The sequence below is a fragment of the Strix aluco genome, chromosome 5, assembly GCF_031877795.1.
Source record: "Strix aluco isolate bStrAlu1 chromosome 5, bStrAlu1.hap1, whole genome shotgun sequence".
NCBI classification, from domain to species: Eukaryota; Metazoa; Chordata; class Aves; order Strigiformes; family Strigidae; genus Strix; species Strix aluco.
The window spans coordinates 86,097,104-86,119,023 of NC_133935.1; the positions used below are offsets into that span (position 1 = coordinate 86,097,104).

Below are 21,920 nucleotides of genomic sequence, written 5' to 3' on the forward strand. Positions count from 1 at the left end.
AGTCTGCAGGACTGACTCACTCAAATGCTAGTCAGACAGTATTATTGTTCTTATTGCTAATATTCCATGGGGCAACATATTATTGCAGTGTCCAATACAACAGAGTTTATTTCTTTTGTTGATTACATATATCGGATATTGAAATCAGTCCTGCACAAATATGGCACCTTATGATCCCAGACACATCTCATAACAGGGTGTCACTTAGAACCATCAATAACTGGAATTATGAGAAGGAACCAGACGCACAGTCCCAGTCTATCCCTGACAGTGACCCAGCGATAGAGAAGAAAATGTACAAAGCACCAGAGTTTTCTTTACCCGTCTAAAACCCGTTTCAGGAGATTGGGCTCAAAAGCAGCTGGAGAAGGTTTGTAAGCCCTTTCAATACTACAATCACAATTCAGGATAATCTAGCTATCCACAGGAGTGTCGGGTCCTTCTGGATCTTGTGAGGCTCTGTGCTTCAGCAAAGCCCATGGCAATGTGTTTCAGAGATGCATCCACATTCCTTACCTCCCTTGCTTTGTTTTCAGTGTGTTGCCTTTCATTTCAGAATATCTTCTATCCTGCAGCAACACAAACATCTCAATACCCTTGTCTAGAAGAAACAAAGTTGTAGCGGATCTGCTTCATGCCCCACAACATGATCTCCATAGCTTCCTCACCAAAGGCAGACCAAAGGCTCCCTCCCAATCCCTGGTTTGCACTTGTGCAGTTTGATAGCTGAGCAAAAAGCACCCTTCCCACCCGAAGAAAATAACAAGCCATGGAGAACTTATGGTATCAAGACCCATTCCCAGCATTCCCTGGCACAGTCCGTGAGCTTGCTCCTTCTGTATCAACCTTTCAGCCAAGAAACTCAGCCTGAATCATCTTCTATATTAGAAAGGCAAAGAGAAAGGAAGAGAGGGAATGACAAAGGGTCTGGAAAGCCTGTATGAGCAAAAAGCAGCAATGATGTACAGATTCTTATCTTTGTCCTTCCTCGATCTCCCCATCTGCTGTATGACAACAAATAAATGTTATTCCCCCCAGGAAGGACATGGGAAATGAGGCAGAGAGGAGTTAGAGGGCCTCCCTGTGACATCAAAGGGTGTGGAGGGTGCTCAGGGATGCTCAGATCCTACATACTATCTGTGAACCTCCACAGAATGGGGTGCATGTGCAGGCATTGGCTGTTGGGATGGTCAAATGACACTGGAGGATTTGCAGTTAGTTTGTCATCTTGATGGATCTGGTGATAACAGCAACACACGTCTCAGCATCAACACACAAAGAGGTCAGGGCCTAAAGCCCAACGCTGAGCGTCCGTGTCTCCCGCTGGCTCTGACTGCCTTGGAGAAAAGGGTTCGCTCGTGTCTATGGTCTCTAATGGGTGAATTCATCTCCACGGAGTCTCTTCTTGAAAGTGGACACTGATGTGATTCACCCATGAGATCAAGGGCAAAGAGGCCAACAGGCTCAGGATGAGTCACTCCCCTTAGGACAGTCAGGAGAAAGGAAAGAGACACAGAAAGGGCTGCAGGTTGAGGAACACAGGAGTCTCCCTGTTGGGGCTCTGCCTAGGGCAGCTCGAATGCCCCCACAGCAGGAGCCTTCCCTATTTCCCACAGAGACTTTCCTGCACCAAGTTCTCACTTTCAGGGAGCGGTCACGGAGCTCTGCTGTTTCAGCTCTGTATCTCCCCCCAGTCCCCTGTGGCTGCTCGTCCCCATCAGAGGGCTGCAGAAGATCTTCGCTCTCTCTCTGCTGATCACTGTGATAAACAAACCTTATGTCTTTGCTGCTTTGACCTTGATTTTTCAGCACTGTCAGGGTCAGATCTGTAGGCCACTAGATATGTAAGCAGCCAATTATCACCCCAGGGCTCAGTCACTGTCCTCAGCCTTTGCCAGTCCCCATTAGAGGAGAAAGAGCTCAGAGATGGAAGAGGCAGGCTGGAGAAATAGCGGCGTGGAGTTAACAAACCGTGCAGACAGGAGGCACAGCCCCCAGGGATCTCCCCTATGCATTTGGTGCAGGTAAAAGATTGCAGAGGTTTCACACCAGGAAAACAGAGATACTCGGAAGTGATTTAACAGCTATTGCTAGCCTAATTGCCTGCAAAGTCATTATTTTGCAGAGGGGGATGGAGGGAGGAGCAGAGCTCATTCCACTGTACATGTGCAAACACACACACGTGCACTCATGCACACGCAGCCCAACAGCTATAAGTGCAGAAACCTCTCTCTCTAGTTAAAGTTAGTAGCTAAGGAAAAATAAAATTCAGAAGAAGGCCAGAAAGTCTGGCAGGCATTAACCCACGCTGCACAGACAGTGCAAGCCCTGTGCCAGCAAAGAGGTGATTATTGTAGCTTGCAGCCAGAAATCTGGCCCTTAATTCAAGCCATTCCTTTACCTGGCTTAAACTCTGGCTTTCTTATGTTCAACCTCAGGCATGGAGCCAGAGGATCTCCACCTTCCCTGCACATTCTTTGCAGTCCTGAGCATCAAACAACACAACAGAAATTTCTCTTAGAGATTTATTGCTGGCTCAAGGCACCCACTAGAACCAGGGCATTTGGGTTAGAAAAAAATCAAAAGGAGAGTCTGTGAAGGGGAAATGAGAAGATTCTCATCAAAGCCTGCAAGGGATCACCACTAAAGTCAGGGACAAAGATGCAATCTCTGCTCAGGAAGCTCCCCAGGTTGCCAATTCCAGGGCATTTGAAGCATTCACCAGCAGTTTTCTCTGTTCCTGCTCTTTGCTGGCATCAGCCATGAACTCCACGTGTAGCTGGGGTGCTGGGATAGATAGAGTTTCCTTCTGACTGAAGTATGGGTGTTCTTATACTCAAGATGTTCTTATTAGGCTGTGAGATTAGATCCTGACTGACAGTCCGGTGGGAATTTCTCCTTGAAACTCCCTGTGAACCATAAGCACCTCTGCAAGGCAAGAGGGAGGGGAGGAAGAAGCGAGGGAGAGGGCTCCAGGACCATACAGGAGTCTCAAAATGCTCAGTCCACCACAACCACCTCCACCAGATGTGTGCACATTCCTCCACGAACACGCTTATCACCTCCACCACAGGAATACCCGCTCCCTCTGTCTACACGTCTGTCCTGGACAGGCACACGCTCCTGGGACCACAAGATGCTCTACTCAGCACCCCAAGCTCCCCTACCCTCCTTTAACCCCACACACATGTGCAGAGCTCCCGGGGACCAACGCAGTCTGGCTGCACATTAATCCTGCTTCCCAGAAGGCTGTACTCACTGGGCTTCGTTCTGCAAAGCTGGCTGCTATTAAAACATCAGCATGATGCTTCCCGAAGGTCAGCTACCAGGGGACCTATTCTGGCAGCTGTTTGTTTGTTTGTCTGAACATTATCTAGGTCTGGCTGTTTATTTACAACCATTGAAGTATCAGACAATAAATATCCTTTCCCAGTAGCAAACAGATGCTTGCACTCGAATGTTCTGGCTAGCGCTGACTTCAAAATGATCTCCTTAATGAGCAAACAACACTATTAATCTTTAAAGACACAGGCTCTGGCCTTCCCTGAGCTCCCACCCTGGCCATGGCTAGCCCTACAGGCATCCTGGCAAGCAGCACATGGGTCTGGTAGATGAAAGAAGGTAAAAGATACCTTCCATCACTCGACCGGTGCTTTTCAGCATTATCTGGGTCTCCCCAGCTGCTGTGGGGTCCACAGGAGGGTGATGCTTGAGCATAGTCTCCCAGGCAAGCTGGTGGCAGACAACTCAATCACATTTCTAAGAGGGAGGTGGGTTTTAGAGGTTGGGATCATATGATTATCGAAGAAAGGGACACAATAAACCCCTCCAAATCATGGGTATGGACTCAAAAGGGTCAAAGAAAAATCAGTGGAGTTGGAGGACAAAGAAGGAATCAGTGTTAGCAAGCACTTAGTGACATTGCTGGAAGACAAACCATGATCATGGCAAAAAGCGAGTATCTTTAAGCCCACCAGAGCAACAGAAACACCTGCCTTCCAGACTGGAACATTAATCTTGTCCTGTGGTCTGAGAGGACCATGTCCCTCTGTTAGCATGTTATTGCTCTGCTAAGTTGGCTAGGGACGGTCTCTTTTGGAAAGCCTCATTGTGCAGATGGGGAGGTTAAGTGAGAAAGGGGTGAAGTGACCAAGCATGCCAGCAGCAGAGCTGGGAAACCCTCTCCCAAACTGTATAACTACATTAGCAAATAGCATAGTGTAAAAGGCGTTATCTGTAAAGGGACACTGTTTCTGCTAAAATCCAGCATGCATACTAGGTGTGCTTCAGGAGCTTTACTTCAGACCCACCAAAGCCTGATCCCATAGACTGAATTGGTGTTTGGAGCACGTTAACATCATCCAGTTTTGTTTTATCCAAGAAAAATCCAGTTCATACACTTTAAGACTGCTCTGCTGAATGAATCACGGCAAATTAATCACCGTCAACTGATTGTCTTCAAAATTGTCTTCAGACACACTTCAGAAGCACATTCTTGAATGAGGACCCTGTTACCACCTCACCTCTATTTTATTCTTCACGCAGCTTGGACCGGTCACTGGCAGCAAAAGAATGGATCGTTTCCACTGTGCCAACTCAGCTCAGCTGTTTCCTACTCTTCTAAAACCATCACCTCCTGCCCAGAGCGTCACTCCTGGCCCACCAGAGTCAAAACAAGACCCTTTCCATTAAGTCCCTTGTCTAAAGCATTTGAAACCCATCCAGGACTCCTGAGAGTGTGGTCAGGAGCAGGATCATGATGGCCAGCCAGGCAGGCAGCAGGAGCAGACGCTGGTTGGATGATAGTCATTACAAATAATTAAATGAATAACTAAATGAAAGAGGAACTGGTGAACCATGCTCACTCAGCCAACCCATCCCTCCCTCCCACTCTGCTTTTGTGCAGCGTCAGCAGCCCCCAGGCTGATGAAGTTAAAGGGAATTCATCATCGCCGGACCCAACGCTTCCAGCCAGCGCTCCAGCAGCTCCCGCTCAAGTCATGCTGGTGGATTACTTTGGCCATGAAATTGCTCCAGTTCCCAGGGGAGGTGATTAAGTGGCTGCCAGGAAGATTGCAAGGGTGGATTTCAAAGGCAAAGCCCTGCAGGTCTCAGAGTTCCTCCCTGCTGCCTCCTCCTGGGTGCAAGGGAGCGAACACAGCTGTGGCACTGCCTCTAAAAGGAGGAGAAATATTTTTGGGTAAGGAAAGCCATATGTGGCAGGACAATCTCTGTCCTACCTATATCCTGTGGCATCTCTCCTTTTTCCTCCTCGTCTCTCCTTCTCCCAGGGCTTCTCACTGAAATCACCATCATTATTTCTTGCTATTGGATTAAGGATCTGCAAACTTCATTTCTAAGAGATCCAAGCAGCCCTGGAGCCCAGCACATCAATCCAGGCTGCTCTGAGCAGTGCCCAGCCACAGCCTTATGACTGCACAGGGGCCTCTAATACTTCATTGCTTTTTCAATATCAGTTCCTCTCTGTTTTATGAACCTCATGTTCCCCAGCGGACGCTGGGACTGCTGGCTGCCGTTCCTGGCATGGTCAGGGGGCAAACACACAGCAGACAGCATATGATCTAACGTCAGGCTGTTATGATGATCATCTATTTCTGCTTTTCCAGTGATTTGGGTTACGTGATGTAGCTCTATTGATCTCGGCAAAGACAGGGAAGGGGCTGGTGACACTCCATGCTCCTCCTATTTCCCTCTGTTTTGGCATGTGTTTTCCAGTTGAATAATCCATTCTAATTTGCCTAAAGCCTATTAACAGGAGATCAATTTCTAATAAAACATGGCTTTTCAATAACCCCGTCTATCTACTGATCCAAAAGGCCTTTAGAGACACTCACCGAAAAAGCAAGGGGTGAGGTATCTCTTTCTCATGCCTAATAGTCAGCAACCAGCAGCCCTCTCTCTTCACTTGTACAGATGTTTTAAGGTGTTGCTTGCATGGACAATGCCAGCCCATCCAAATACAGATCTCAGAGCACCTTCAGCCATATGGAGAGTAGGATCTTGGAATACCAGGTGTTTAGTCTTCTCAACGCTCATGCTTTCAATGCTATCGAGACACCAACGTGTCGTGATGGCAGCCACTCTCACCAGAGGTGATGCTAGCTGATCTGGAGAGGAGAGGAGAGTCAACTCCAGCCTTTTGCTTCCAAGGGAGACCCACACCCTAAACTAACAAGTGCCCCTGGTAAGGCTCACCTCTAAAACTCAGTCCCAAGCTCATCAGTGTCTGTGTGATCACTCATCTAATTATATCCACAGACCCAGAGCTGTACACACAAGAACACCCCTGCAGAAGGCACTACAGGCACAGCATGCTCTCTCCATGGAATGCATATGTACACCTGAGTGCACACATCTGCTTCACACAACAGGACGGACAGAAAAGCAGACTGGTCTTGCAATTCCTTCAGGTTCCTGGTTTACATTTCTTTTGTTCAGGAGATTTAAATCTTGTGTTTAACAAGCAAGTAAGATTTATTTGCCATAGAATTTCAACAGCCAAGGAGAATGGTTCTCCCCCCCTTCTCCATCCACACAGTTCCCAGGGCCTTTTTTTCTGAAGAGCAAACATAGGGTTTTCAAGAAAACAACTTCCCTAGAATACAGCTGGCTAATCCCTATCATCTGCAGGCATTGCACTGTAATCCTCCCTCCGCGTGCCCTCGGCCGGGCTCTGGCAGGAAGCACGGGTGGCTGCACTGGGCAGGAGCACGGGGTCTAATCCCTGCAGAGGAATCACCCACTGACCTCTCATGTAATCCAGCCAGGCTGCAAAATTAGGTCAAACAGAGACGTGCCTGACTGCTGTATAAGATATCTCCCTTGCAGGGCAAGCACAGCACACTGGGATAGGGGAGGATTCCTCTTACTTCAGCAGGGCCTGGAGAAAGATGAGGCAAGATGTTGATGGCCATCTGGTTTTGGTTCATGGCATAGGTGCTTCAATTTCATGGTGGATAAGTGTCTCATCACGGATCAAGCATGGAATGATCTGGGATACACTGAAATGAACCTTCCGCCTTGGGTCACAGGGCTCTGCAAGCCAGGAGGTGAACTCCTCGGTGACAGAGGTCCCCTTTCTTTCATAGTCCACGGCACATGACTGCTGTGCCATACCACTGTGGTTCCCCACCAACATTTATAGCAAGAGATACTCCTGACTGCAATGGATTTATGATCTAAATTAGACATAAATAGAAGACCAACCTCACACAGTGGGTTTATGACCACTGCTCCCAGCACCATAAAAATAATAATTACAGCTTGAAGTGTGGCCAGCCAGGCTGCACCTGGACTGCAGGGTTCACCCAAAATTGAGACAGCTACAGAACTGGGCATAGGGGGAAAGGGAAGGAGATGACCAGGTCCTTTCTCTCCCTCACCAGGGAGAGCATGTCAGGTGTATGCAGCTTTCACATTCATGAGCCAATTGACAGATGACATCATTTTTGAAAGCATGGTTTACACACGCTCCCCTGGCGCTCCCTGATTGATAAATTAGACACTCATGAGCCACGCGCTAATCAATGCAAATCATTAGTTTGTAACAACACAAGGCAAGCTCGGCAGAGCTCATTTTTCAAGGTAATGGTCTGCCAAGTGATCAGTGTTCAGCAACAAGCCCTGCCAGGCGATCTATTAACAGGCTGCTGGCACTCACCTATGGCATGAGGTGAGGACTTTGCTGTCCAGTCCCCACCAAGAATGGGGCTGTGCTGCTTGATGCAAGAGCCAGAGCCCCGAACCTGCTATTCCTCCTCCTTCTTCTCCATGAGGCATCACAGCTCCTGGACTTTGCTCAGATTCTGCTGACAGTGGCCACTTTGGTCCCAGACATGTGGAGTGCATGTGCTCTCCTAGTCCCTGAACACTTTTTCTCCACTGACCCCAACCCTGCAACCTAAAATAAAAGTAATTTGAGATTGAAAAGCTGTGCTTTGCCTTCTGTCAGTGAAAAATAAAGCAAGGCACTCAAAGCATTGAGCTGCAGATATGTCCTAGGAAACTTCATGCTGACAGCAGTGGCATCTCTACGAGCTAACGTCTACATTGGGTATGTGTTTGGCCAAACGAAGAGGCCATTTGAACATGTTAGCCACCAGATTTTACATCTAGACTTTCGGCTTCAGTCTCATACAAGCACTGACCAGCTGAGTGAGTAATTTCGGAGATGAAACATCAGGGAAAAACCTGCTCCACTGACCTTTCTGCCAGAGCAAAGGGAGGGCAGGAGCATGGGATGACTCTGCTCCTTCCCTGAAAGAGCCCATACAGCCTCTGCGTCTGCTTCCCAAGCTCCACAGAATTTCAGTCCTGCTGGCAACAGAGCTGAGTCTCTTCATCCATGCATTGCTTTATCAGACATGTGTCCTACCACAGGTGCTCTACAGAACACCTCCAGGTCCTCCATGAAGAATAAGGGTTCTCTATTTGTCATTCCCAGAGCTAAAGTTCAGTGCTCACAACAAGGGTCCTGTTGCTTGATGCTCATATTTATGATTCTAGTGGATAATCTCAAGGGTCATCCTAGTGTCATTCCATTTATGTGCACTATGGTGGGGCTTTTGGATCCTGCAGCTGCCTCTCTGCAGCACACCTATGGCTATGCTACAACAATAAAGTCATCTCCTGCTCCTCACAGCACCCTATTGCATGAGCTGAGAAGCAATCGCCTGGACCTATTAGCTCTGTAGGTCTTCTGATAGGTCATGGAGTTTTTCCAATTTCCCAGGGTGCAGGAGTTCAGACGTACATAAAGCCACTGGCCATGCCAGGAAAGTTATAGCTTTCCAGGCACTTTCATTTCTCCCAGACTGGTGGAATTTCATTTACATGGCCAACATTTTTGGGAGGGGACATCTATTTTTTAAACATTTACTCTGTTCCTGCCACCAGTCCTGGTTCTTCATAAAGAGGATGAAGAGTTTTCAGTCAGAGTGGGTTTTGACTGAGAAGAAAGGAACAACAGTGAAAAAAAACCCCTATGAAAATTAAACTTTTACATACGAGAGCATGAGTGGCAGCTCGTGAGGTGCACAAATGAAAATGCTTGCCTAACTCTGGCCCGTTCTTTATCAGGGGTCAAACTGTAGATCAAAACAATTCAGACAAGTAGCACTACCAAAGGCTTAAAGCCCTGCATGCTTTTGGTTCAGAAATACCCAGTGTGTTGGAATGGGACCGACCAGAGCCAAGATATCAACATAGTTGGCCTGGTGTAGAAATTCTTACATGGAATTGCTCAGAAATTGAGGCAAATGATAGTAATATGGGATGGTATGAGGACAGATAGATCGCAACATGGGCTGGAGCATGAATACAAGTCTTTTATAAGTGTTTGTTCATGTGGCCGGGGGACCAGATTCATCCTAGGGATGAGCTCATCCCGCCATGCCGGGAACGCAGTGACCTGGAGGGCTGGGAGTCCCACGGCGGGGGGTGCAGAGCAGCCCCACAAAGGGTCCTTTGATTGCAGCCAGACGGGGTGAGCTTTGAGACACCCACGGATCCCCATGACACTGTGTCACTTGAGAGGAAGCCAGCTGCCCTTTGGCAGCGGGAGGCACGCACGCGTGTAGAGACCCGGGCACTCGCATGGACACATGGGGAGGAGAGCACGCAGCAGCACACAGATGGGCATGGGCAGCAGAGCACACATCAGCCCAGCAGTATGCAAGAGGGTGGGTATTTTCGAGCAGGCAGAGGTGTGGAGGCATGCAGAAATATGTGCATGCACAGCCAGGAGCCGTGGGGTGATGTAAAGATGAGCACACGCATGCACTGAGTGTATATTCACACCCAGCAGAGTCTGGGGTGGGAGCACACATGGACAGCACAGGCATCCCTGCAAAAGTACCTGCTGCCTGTAGCAGACAACGCAGGGAATCTGATCTGAATACGGGTATTTACACACACCTCGGGTGGCACAGTGCCCTGTGCAGCTCCAGGCATCAGCGAGGGCAGGAAGTTCAATCATAGCCTGTCACATTCAATCTTGGAGATATACAGATGCATTTGCAATTTCCCTTTACAGTGTATCAGAGGTGGACCAAAGCTCCTGGTTTGATGAGGATTTGGGTACTTTTTGCACTTTCTCTAAAAAACCAAATCAAAAATCACATCCCAGAGATTATATCGCTAGTCAAGTAAGATTCTCTGTTCCTGCACAGATACGTGTCAGGTGCTGGTGCTAAATGACTACAGATAGATGCAGAGAGTGATGGGCTGTGAGTACATAACTGAAAACAGAGAAATCTGGGGGCCAGAGCTCTTTGCTCACTTCCTTGCTAAAAGCTAGGGGCTTGGGTGGGTGGAGGGCTCAGTGGCTTGGGAACAATTCCTGTCAGCATTGTGGGGACACGTTATCTCCAAGGCTAGGGGAAAGGGGAACCTGAAAGAGAAGCTCTCCAAGGAAATCAGCCAGCCCAGACTCTCTGTCCAGTCTTTTTTGTCCGTTGACATCCCACGGGCTAAGGCTGAGATAATGAGTCCCACATATCTCTGGGCCCCAGCCCCACTGACAGGGTTGTGCTCCACAAAGGTTATTGTAACTCAGTTGCTGACTCTTTCAGCTCCTGGATTTTGCAATGCCAAAGTGACCTATTAAGGACTTATTATCAGATAAAAAACATCCTTTGAAGCCTTTCTAACCTTCATAATCTATGTTTATCCACAGGAGAAAAAAAAAAAAAAAAAAAAGAGGGAAAAAAAAGAGTGAATGATTATGTCCCAATATTGTCTCAGATAAAAGGGAAGTACCATCTGCGGACAAAGCTCCACATTTGCCCTTTTTCCCCTTTTATGCAAGCAGCCAGAAAACTGATCCAGTACTGAAACAGTGGACGAGGCCTCTTCCAGTCACCTCCCATAGACTGATCCTCCACTGAAGGCTGCTCTCATCTGCTGAACCACCAATGGTTCCTCTGCTTTTGTTTCTGATGTCTGACCAAGGGACATGTCTCTCTGTGGGCCAGCCTCAACACAGACCACTTTTTCCACCAGCCAGTCTCAACTGAGTTGCAGTGGTCCCAGCAAGTGCCACCTCCTCCACCAGCCAGCCTCCATCAACACCAAATCCCTCAGCAGTCATCTCTGCTCAGCTGTGTCTCACAAAGGCCTTTGCCTTCCCAAGGCTTCCTCTCATCTCCCATCAGCCAGTCCCTCATTAGTGATCCAAAGCCATAACTCATGCTTTTTTTTTTCTCCAAGGCCACCAGACAATTTGTTGGTCCTCTCCAACATTACTTGGCTGGATTCACCTGCACCCTCCAGCGCTGAGCTGCTAGTTCCTAGTCACCACCAAATTGAGAGACAGCTGCCCCTCCAAATTCCTGAAGAAAAGACCATATCATACACATCCCTGCTCAGTTCCTCCCTTTCCATCTCCTCAGTCCTTCCTGAAATGGAAGCAGCTTCCAAATGGCCCTGTGCACTCTATGCAGTCACTTGGTTTCATCACGTCTGTCCCCCTAGGATCCCCAAAACATCCAGCCACCTGTGCTGAGAGCTACTGCTGTGCCCTCACAGGCATGCAGCCACTTCTGAGGATGCCACATGAGCAAACATGAATGGCAGGAGGAAAGATTCAACAGCCCTCACTCCACCTCAGCTAAGAGAGTAAAGAAAAGGGGGCATGGGGCTGTCAGCTCTGGAGCAGGAAGATGAAGGGCACTAGTATATAGAGGGGACATGCAACGAAAGAGAAGAAAAATGGTCCCAAGCCCAGAGAGCAAAATCCTGCTCCCTCATGGTGAAAACATGGGTCCAAGAGCAGCATAATGAATTACATCAGAGATCACTGGATATGGAGCAATGGAGCAGTGAATATCAACACTCCTCCTTCCCAGCACCCTCCTTTGTACAGCCTTTTACTCCAGCCTGAGCTGGTAACACTGAATGCTCTCTATTCTCCTTTATCCTCTTATTTGACTCCAGAGTTAGAGCAAGGGACTTAGAAAAATCAGAATCTTAAACCTTAGCTGAGCTATGAACTGGCCATATGACTTTACAGATGTCACCTACCCTGTCAGTGCTTCAGTCTCCACATTTTTCATTGAAACACTTGTGGACTGGATGATTTTTAAGGGGGAGCTTCCATGGCTGCAGGAAAGGTTAAATGGAGGTTCTTGAGATAGGAAGTATAGACTCCAAAAATACTATCCCTCAGCTCAGAGTGACATGGGGAAAACAGCATATTGTATGATCACACACCCATGACTCTCAGATCATTATTAGGGGCACCACCAGAGAGGGCTGGGGAGAGTAAAATTGATTGGTATTGGAAATTTTCAAATGAGAACTATTGTGGAAGTGAAGTAATTATTACCTCCAATAGCGTAAGAATAGCACATATCTCCAGAACCTTAATCACGGGGGTTCCTTGTACATCAATCAGAATTAGCCAAATGTGTATTCAAAGCCCTTGATTGACTTATCTGAAAGTGAATTTTAAAGTAAGAGCATAATAGGCACATTTTTTACACCAGTAAATCACCAGCCAGGACCATCAGTGTAAAGTCTCCATGTACTATGAGACAAAATGTGGAAATGCAGCAGTTGAGGATGGTAGGAAGTGATTTCCTCCCAGCCAAGCACACCCCAACATCTGCAGAGCATCAACCCAGGTCTATGGGAGCAAAGCTGACCACCCCATGGAGGAAACAGAGCCCTCCATGTGCACTTAAAAGGATTAGGAGGTCTGCTGAGAACTGTCCTAAAGGAGCTGTATGGCACAGAGTGCAAGGCACAGGGCATGATCAGGAGAGAATTAGGAGAGCCAAAGGGATTTAGCAGGCGAGTGCTGACATTATTCTGCTTAGACAGAAGCAGGGGACTCCTGGGAGAGGAGAAAGGCTGCCTGAGACATTCAGGTTGGAGCCTGGTTGCTGAGCTGGGAATCAGATCCTAGGTCAAGCTGTTGGGGAGTTTAAGTTGCCCCATCAAAGGAGTTAGAATGGCTTTCATGAGTCTAACACAATCCTGTAGAATTGAATCAGCCCCAAAACCTCTCACCTGATGGAACTGCAGGTGAAACATGAAATGTAGGCAGGTTCAGAAAGTAGAGAGCCTAGAAAAGCTGAGCACAAAGAAGGTCCTGACAAACCATCTCTAGGGATGCTTTGGCTCAGCCAAGTGATGCACAAGGACCACAGCCCAGCAGGGAAGTCAGAGCAGAGCTAAGAAGAGGCATTGTCCTTCCAACAGGACCAACTTACAGGTCTGCAACCCGGTGTCCCATGTTTCCCCCAGACCCTTTATTTACCTTGGCAAGTACCAAAGCAATGTCCTGGCTGAGGCAAGACAGCTAGTTACTTTTCTTCTAATGTAAGAGATTAAGATGTCTGATCTCTAAGAGTAACATCCCATAAGGAGTTGCAGGAGTCCTCCACCCTGTGGCTTGCTATCTACCTACACAGCTCATTACCTCTGTATAAGCAGCTCATACCTGGACACATATCAGTGGAGGCCAATAAACAGGTCCTGCCTGAAAACTTCTGGGGACACAGTGCAAGTGTTCCTGGGGTGGTTGCTAGCAGACTAGAAACCATACCCCAGACTACCAATGCAGTTGCATGCTTGGATAGTCGAATTTGGTAAAAAGCCCAGGACTGCTTCCCAGAGATGCTCATGACACTGCTGCGTTTCACGTCCCTGGGGTGCCAAAACAGGATCTTTCTCCCTTATCTTGAACACATCATGCAAGGCAGGGAGCGTGCAGCAAACCCAGCTGAACCTTTGGTGATGGGAAGGTGATGGAAGAATAGCCTGGGCATGATCTTCTCGTGTCTCCATAGCCCTCGCTTATCTCCCATGGGCCGGGGAGAGACAGCAAGAGTGTGTCGCTCACAGGAGACAAGGGATCACTTTCCTCTGGGACCTCGAGGTAACCCGGGTAATGAAACTCTACCCAAAGCCATTTTGACATAAAGTCATGGTGCAAGACAAAGCAAGGTCAGGAGTTCAGCGTCAATACAGCAAGTGCCAGTCATGACACAAAAGACTTGGGGATCAGATATACCTGCCAAGCGCTGCTTGGGAGGGAGGGTATTGAGATGCATAATTACTCCCATTTCATCTGTGCTACTCTTCCCCTCGGTTCACACGGCTCTCCTGGCTTTGTCCTTGCACAGGTTGCCTCCAAGTAGGGTCCTAGCAGAGGCACCCCTCCACAGCCACAGAGCACAGGTGGTGGCACAGTAATTGAATGGTGAGGGATGGAAGAGCTTAACCCCCCCTTTCACTGAAGCAATGGCTCAGGCTTCAGCAGAATCACTTGTAAGAGCAACCAGTTATTTCTCTGATCACCTCCAGCTTTGTGCTGGAGTAAAACAACAAGGTGACCCCAGATTTACACACGAGTAGCAGCAGGGACTCCACAGGAACTAATGTGGACTGCAAGAAAAGAAACAGGACCTCAAACCTCCAAAGTAGGAGCAACTCCTTTTCCTTGAAGTCCTGACAGAGTGTGTTAGTGTTTCACATTCCCAAAGTTTGGGGTGTTATTTGGTGAAATTTCAAGTCAGGGAGATATAATATGCCAACACCCATGCATTTGGAGGTACACACTGATCTGAATCCAAACACCAGCTTGAAGAATTTGCAATATTGAGGATTTGTTTGAAAGCAGACCCCTTACTGGAATTACCATTTTCTGATTCTTTCCCAAAGCCTGATCTCCTTTTGAGGGAAAGCTTTCCATGTTTCCGAGGTTTTGTTGTGGTGAAATTAGATCAGTTTCATGAAACTGAAACAAAACAGAGTAACCTCAGGTTTGGAGATCTTCACACTCCCTTGAGGATGCTTCACAGAGCCCTCGGGAAAACAGATTTACAAGTGCCTGAAGCTCACTTGTTTTCTTCTCTCTCTACAGATCTCCCTCATAAGACAGAAGGGGAGAAAAAAAGCTTTTCAATAGTTACTTAACCAACCCTAATCGAGTTGCATCTAAAGTTTTCTTGGTCCATGGGAGCTGGAGAAAAAAGTGGTGGAGGTGAGCAGCTATGCCTGCACATCCATCACAGAAGGAGCGGGAAGGAGAAGGGGTTGGAGATGGGCTGTCAATTGTTTTTGGTAACTACTAGTCCAAAATGCTACTTTTTGGCCGAAGCTTCTCTATGTGTGCAGCAGATGGCGCAGCTGCAGTAGCTGTCCCACTGCCACCCCCTGTCCCCACTGCCACCCACTGTCCCCACGTCAGCCCCAGCGCCATCTGAAAGGGCATGCCTCACTAGTTGGTGGTCTCATCCTGCCCTTTTTTTGGCTGGGTCCTGCACTGTTCAGCCCCCAGCACTGGATTTTAGCACTCTCAGAGCAGTTTACAGTGATGAAAGTGGGCCACCAGCTGTCCCAAACTGGGGAGACACGTCCGCAAAGGATGCAGGAGGCACAGCTCCATCATGCAGAGATGGACGTGCCATAAAACCCCGCATCAGTGCCTCCTGGGACATTGGCATCATTCACAGCCCTGAACTCTGCCTGAGCCCTCCAGCCCTCCTCGGGACATTGAAAACAGGATGAAACAAAGGACAGGCTACAAAACGGGCCATGGGGAGCAATCCTGCATTGGCTCAGGTGCTTCATTTCCATACCAGGAGGGAAGAGCAATGTTCCTGGTGCAGGGCTCGCCTCCGCAGACGATGCCAGTCTGGGTGATGGAGACCAGAGCCTGACCAGCTGCCCCAGGAGCCAGCAGCCAACCTCCTCCCACTGCCTGCACCCTTCTGGGCCTGGCTGCATTCATCGGAGAAGACTGACTCTTCTCATCATGGCTGTAATGGTTCCCACTGGACTACTATTTCTGTCCAGCAGTGACAGAGGAAGGCAGTGTGAAGCCTTTATTTTTGGGACTCCAGGCTATCTTTGCAGGCTTTGTGGTTTAAAGGGACATGCCTGCTCCCTTTATGACAATCAACTGCTTCTTCTCTCATCTTCAAAGGCTAAAGCTAAAACTTACCACACTGCCAATTTTGTCCAGGGCCAACATCTCCCCCCGCCCTTTTGTGTTGAGAAGCAGAGCATGATCATGCCTCTCCTTTTTCTTTTTTTTTTTTCTTTCTCTGTTTTTGTTATGCTCTCTTGGAGGAAGACTAGTTGGTTGCTTATAAAAGGGAGAAACTTGTGTTTGTACACAGATCTCTTGGCAGTTGGGAAAGAAAATACAGAGGGAAAAATATTATTCTCTATGGAAGCATCTTGGCAGTTGGTAGCAAACAAACTACGAGAGGAGGGACACAGAGTAGGAAAGAGAAAAATTTAAAGAAGTTTTTTTGGTGAGGAGGTGGCCATGTCCTATATCTTTGTTTGCAGTTGCCTTCCCCCACCCATCCCCCAAACTGGGAGGTCTTCAGATCTGCTTGCCCTCAGCCCATGGCCTTGAGACCAAAGCGGAGACAGCCACAAGCAGGCTGCCAGCCAGCCAGCTGCCACCTTTGTCCCTGCGGTAGCACTAAAAAGCACAGCTGGGAAGCGTCTGGGGGATTTGTTTCCTCTTTTTTTTTTTTTTTCTTTTTTTTCTTTCTTCCAAGAAGAGTCGCTTTTTTCTTTTTCCTGGAAGCACATTTTTCAAACCCAAATTCGCCCCTTCTGCGAAAGTCACTGCATTTCTTCCCGACAGCCACAGGGTGTCAGCAGCAATATGGAGTGGGTCCCCTTATAGGAATCCCAACTCCCTGAGAGGTCCCGGCGCTGAAGCACGGCTTTGGGTTGGGTCTCATCCTGCCCTGTCCCCCCATCAGACTTTCCAGTGAGTAAAGGAGAGCCCTGTCCCACAGGCTGCTGCCCAGGATTTGCTCCAAGCCCCCAGCACACTGGCACAGGACTTCAGGGATTTTAGGGCATGCGATGTCTGCTCTTCCCTGGTGAAGAAATGATCCACAATGATCCATGAGCTGGTGGCATGTCCTGGGACAGGAGGGCTCTGTTGGTAGCTGGGGGTCTGGGAGAGGAAAAAAGTCCCAAAGGTGACAGGGGTGACAACGAGATGGGCTAAATTTCCAAATTCCTGTGTCTCTGAAGCCAAGTCCTAGGAAATATTAGCAGTGCGATTAGGGACAGCCACTTCAGAAGCCAAACACACCTTTATGGCTTCATTAGTGCATTAGTTGGGTGTTCCTGACCAGCAACAAAGAGCTTTGCCATATCTCACCCATGAGTTAAAAACTTCCCTTTGGCTTTGCAGCTTTACCCAGGGAAGGGAAGCAGCAGTGAGAAGCCCCAGGTCCATGTGCACAGCCAGCCATAATCCCTGGTGTCTGAGAAGAGCATCAGAATGCGCAGGGGGTTGAGTCATGTGCCAGCCCCACGAGTGCCCTTTGCTGCTACTCATCCCATTTTGTGCCTCGAGTGTCCCATCTGTAAAATGGGAACAGTGAAATCTCCCTCCCTTGCAAAGTCTCAGCAGCACGGGGAAGGAGTTTCACTGACGATGGAGCAACATGGCAGAAACCCTTCAGATCCCATGTTTCTCACAACACTGCTCCCATCTACTCCCCAGACCATGACAAAACCAGGTGCCACTTCTAGTAACCCAGCTCAAAGCAGGATATTTTGGATGCAGAGACTAGGGAGGGACAAATTAAACCAACCTGAAAACAAATGGATGAGGGACTGAGCAGCCCAGCTCTGTCTGGCTCGAGAGACATGTTGCTGTCACCAGTTACCTGCGTGCCTTCCAGGCATGCACTAAACGTGGGATTCATCTTGTTTAACACGGTCTTCCCGAAAATTAGACATCTCACCTAATGAGTCAGGCAGATTTCCCCTCTAGTCAATGGAAAGAGACAGGTTTCACCACAGGGCAATTCATGCCATCCTAAATAGGTGTCTCAGGCAGATGGAGTGAATTGCTTTCTGGAGATGCCAGTCTCTCTCCATTATCTATAAACGGCAACTCATTTCGATTCAATACTGATGACCAGCATTAGGTGAGACAAATTTCAGCCTGAGTGACTGTCTGGCATCTCTCACAGATGGGCCATCCACCCTTTCCTTGCTGTCCATGTAGGAAAAGGTGTGTGGATGGCTCATTATAGAAATGCTTAATTTTAAGGGCAGTGTTTTTTGCTCAACATGTCATATTACAAGAAGAGGATTGGAGAACTGTACTTTGATCTCTGTCTATCTTGGGATGCTATGCTATTATGCAATTATGAACCAACTCCTGCAGAGCTAGAAGAGCTGAAGACATAGAGCTGTATCTTCTTTTAGATGAGCAGAGAATTGGGCCACTGGGCGGCTTGCAGGTAAGAGCTAGTAGTGCTTGCCATTAGTGCAGAGCTGACAGTAAGAAACAAAGGATTTGCAACCACCATCCTCATTACATGCATACACACCTTGTCCAAGCTGGACCTTCCCATGAATTAATGTTTTCCCAGTTATATCACACTGCTGCAGTAAAACAAGGCGGCAAATCCACAGTGTATCAAGTGTAAAAAGTCTGTTAATCAATTGGGAGTGGTAAGAGTGCTCATAGACAGCTCAGACCTATGCTGAGTGTATACCTTTAACCACAGAAGCTGCGTCATACTCTGTACTCTCTGAAATCACCTTCACCTTGTTTATGTTAAGTTTCAACCATGAGCAGCTTGTGGTCAGTGTTGGAATTTGGCCTGCGAAACCATACAGGCTCATCTGTAGCTCACAGGGCTTTGATTCGTGATGGGGTCAGTCTTAACATATTTAAATCCATTTGCAGGTCCCCCATGACCTGGTTCCTGCACTTTATGGTAGGAAATAAGATGCCACAGGCAACTGTAAGCAGAGCTTGAGGTGCAAAAGTGCTATGAAGGAACCTGGAAGAACCTAGTTATAGACAAACTCCTTGCTGCCCCGTTCAACACCAAGTGCTGTGCTGTGCTTGGTTAGAAGGGAGCTTTGGCAGCACGTCTTAAAAAGCACTGGGTCTGTCCATCATTTCCCACAAGACTCTGCTTCATCTACATGCAAGTGCCTTACTCAGGGGAGTTCTGTCCCATTTCTCACAAGGACCTCTCTCCCCACACTTGTCAATGGTTTCCTCACCACCAGCATGTACTCAATAACAGTTTGGATCCCCAGTGCAACACTTAGCAAAGGGTAAGGGACACCCTTCTGCACCTGAACAGCACTGGGTTCCCATGTCTTTCTGCAGCAGTCCAAAAAATCCAAGCAAAGCATCCTCTGCCTCATGCTGTCCCATCAAGTTCCTCCTGATGGGGACCATTTCCAACATCACTCACAAAAGCGGCTTATACCAGGCAGCGGGTCACCTCCCAACATCTGCCGCACACATTTCCAATCCCCTGCAAAGGGCTTTCAAAGCAACCCTCTGCTGGGATGTTTGTACAAACATGTGTATTTACTGTGTCAACACACATTAGAGAGCAAACACATTAAAAGGAAAAGGAAACAGACTACGAGATGAGGCCTCTCCAAACCTCTCTCCACCACAGCTCTTTCCTGGGATGTCAGGTTGATGGCAAAAGCCCTCATTCCCAAAATCCCACCCCTCCTCTCCCCAGCTTGTGCCTGCCCAGGCAGCCACAGGGATCAAGTCTCACTGGTGAGCAGACATCTCTATGCTGGACACACGCCTGAAGATGGAAAATTGAAGTGTCTTTGTGATAGAAGGCTCTTCGGATATTTTTGTTTTAAAATCAGGAAATACAGCTGGGATGGAGCAGGGAGTGCAAGGGATACAGCAGTTCAAGGGATGGTGGCAAGCAGAGGATTGCTGCAACAAACACATTTCTGGTTCAATCCTGAGTCCCAACCATTTCCAGTGCTGTTCTGCCTCACCTGGCGTAAACTTTAACTTGAAGGCATCCTCCTCATAAGAGTCCCATCAGCCCAGCCCCAGGGGAACTCTGCCATGATACATGATCCCCAGGCAGAAGGCAAGTTTCTACATGCAGAACCAATATTTAACAAACCTCCATTTTTCCAAAATAGGCCGAGGATTTCTGGGGTTATTCATTCTTGTGATGCTGCAGCCAGGAAGAGCGGCACTGAGATGTACATAAAAAGGTATTTAAAGAAAAACAATTCCTCCTGACTTGTCACATACTGGATCCAGCTGTTGCTTGCATTCACTGCTTCCTCTTCAGCTTGGCGCACAACTGCACGTGTGTGTGTGCATGAACACACAGACAAGACAGACAGAGGTAATTATAAAGCTGAAGCCACCTAGCACTTCCCAGCTGTCAGTCCCAGAAAAAACCATCATGATTTAAATGCAGAGACATCTACCACTTAAGTAAAAGTAGAATCCCTGCTACAAGACATGAAAAGAGCAGTTTAAATATATCTCGGAGAGAACAGTGATATAAACACTTGCTGGTAAGTCCAGCAAAACCTTAGACACAAAAAGAAAAAATATTGAAACTAAAATCATCCAAGTATGTGGGGAAAATCTCATTGTTGTGCCATGTGAAAGCTTTGCTCAGCCCATCCCACAGAATTGGTGGCAAAATAATCTGCTAAACTCCATCTCCTGCCAAGAAATGCCCCCAGGACCACGCACCCGATCCGTGCTGTACGATGCACAGTTAATAGCCAGTGCAGCAGCAGCGTATGGCAACACACTTATATGGGGAGCAGGGGTCGCCCCGTTTGCAGGAACCCCAGTCCAACGCAGGTCTCTGCAGCACTTTGCATTGCACAGCCTCAAAAATCCCACGCAAGGCTGCCTGTCAGCAGAAAGCCTGGCTCTTGGGAGAGGAGCAGCGGAGAGGCCTTAAAAGAAAAATCAATGCCAAATGATGTGATTGACACTTCAAAGGGTGTTTGGCACCTTGCCAAGGAAAAGTCTCCATTGCTTTACAGGACGAAGCATACAGGAGGATTCCCTGACCCAGATCCACTTGCTTGCTTCAGAGCCATCCTGCCACGCTTGTCCACTGCCTGGCAGATCCTGGTCACGGGGGATTCACTCTGCTTGGGACAGAGTCCTGGCTGCCATAGGATGCCATCAGATGCTGGTGGTGAGAGAAGGGGTCCTTCCCATAAAGAGATGCAGGGAAAAGCATGTGTAGGTGAGCAGTCTCCAAGAGATTATCATCCATCTGCTACCTCTGGGAATTCAATGCCTAATTTTTAGAGCACTGGCTCCAGTTACTCCAGAGCAACCTAAGGCAGCCAGAGATTTTGTAGGGTGCATCAAGCTACTGGGAGCTGGGGGAAGACACGTGCAAGCCCTTTGGCTAGCATTAGCTGATATTTCCCTGAATGATCAGGATAAAGGAAGAAGCTTGTTAAATCAGGAAAGGCTGTGAGCATGCTGGAGAGCAGAGCTTGGAACACAAAATTGTCTGGATGAATTGAGGAATGGTTCAGAAAAAGAAACAAGTTTGAACTCAGGGAGGGCAAATACTCTCAGGCGATAATAATTGAGCGCACAGAGGCAGACAAGGGGAGCACGGACTCAGTGGCATTGCAGGACTGAGGCAAGGGGAGCAGCGTACACCATGTGCTTAAGTCAACAGCGCTGGGCTGCTGCATGAGCTACAGCCCCCCTGCTGTGAGGGACAACAGGCACATGTGCTTGTGAGCACATGGCACAGTCCAGCTGCTGTGATGGTACTGCTGAGGCCATGAGTGGGCACTTCAGGAGGCCAGCTGAAGAGGACAAGGCTCATGGGGGACCTGGAAGGCCTGAACTTACATGGCAAGGTGGGAAGAACTGGGACTGTTTAGAGAAGATGGAGGGGAAGCAGGATAATCTTCAAATGTGGAGGAGAAAAAAGGAAGCAAAAACTCTTTCTGTCTGGTGTGGGCAGTCTGTGGATAACAGTAGGGAGGCTGGCTTTAGATGTTGAAGAAGCTTCCTAGCCACAAGGGCAAAGGGGCCATGGGACAGCTTGCCCAGGGAGCCTGGCAGTTTGATGAACAGGTTGGAGAAGCTTCAGTCAGGGGGGATACAGGTA

The 21,920-nt window shown here is 48.2% G+C and overlaps 1 protein-coding gene across 1 annotated transcript in view; it reads right to left on the reverse strand.

Moving 5' to 3' along the window:
• Positions 1 to 21,920, reverse strand: part of PLXNA4 (plexin A4) — a 429,072-nt gene that overhangs the window by 232,022 nt on the left and 175,130 nt on the right. The window lies entirely within an intron of this gene.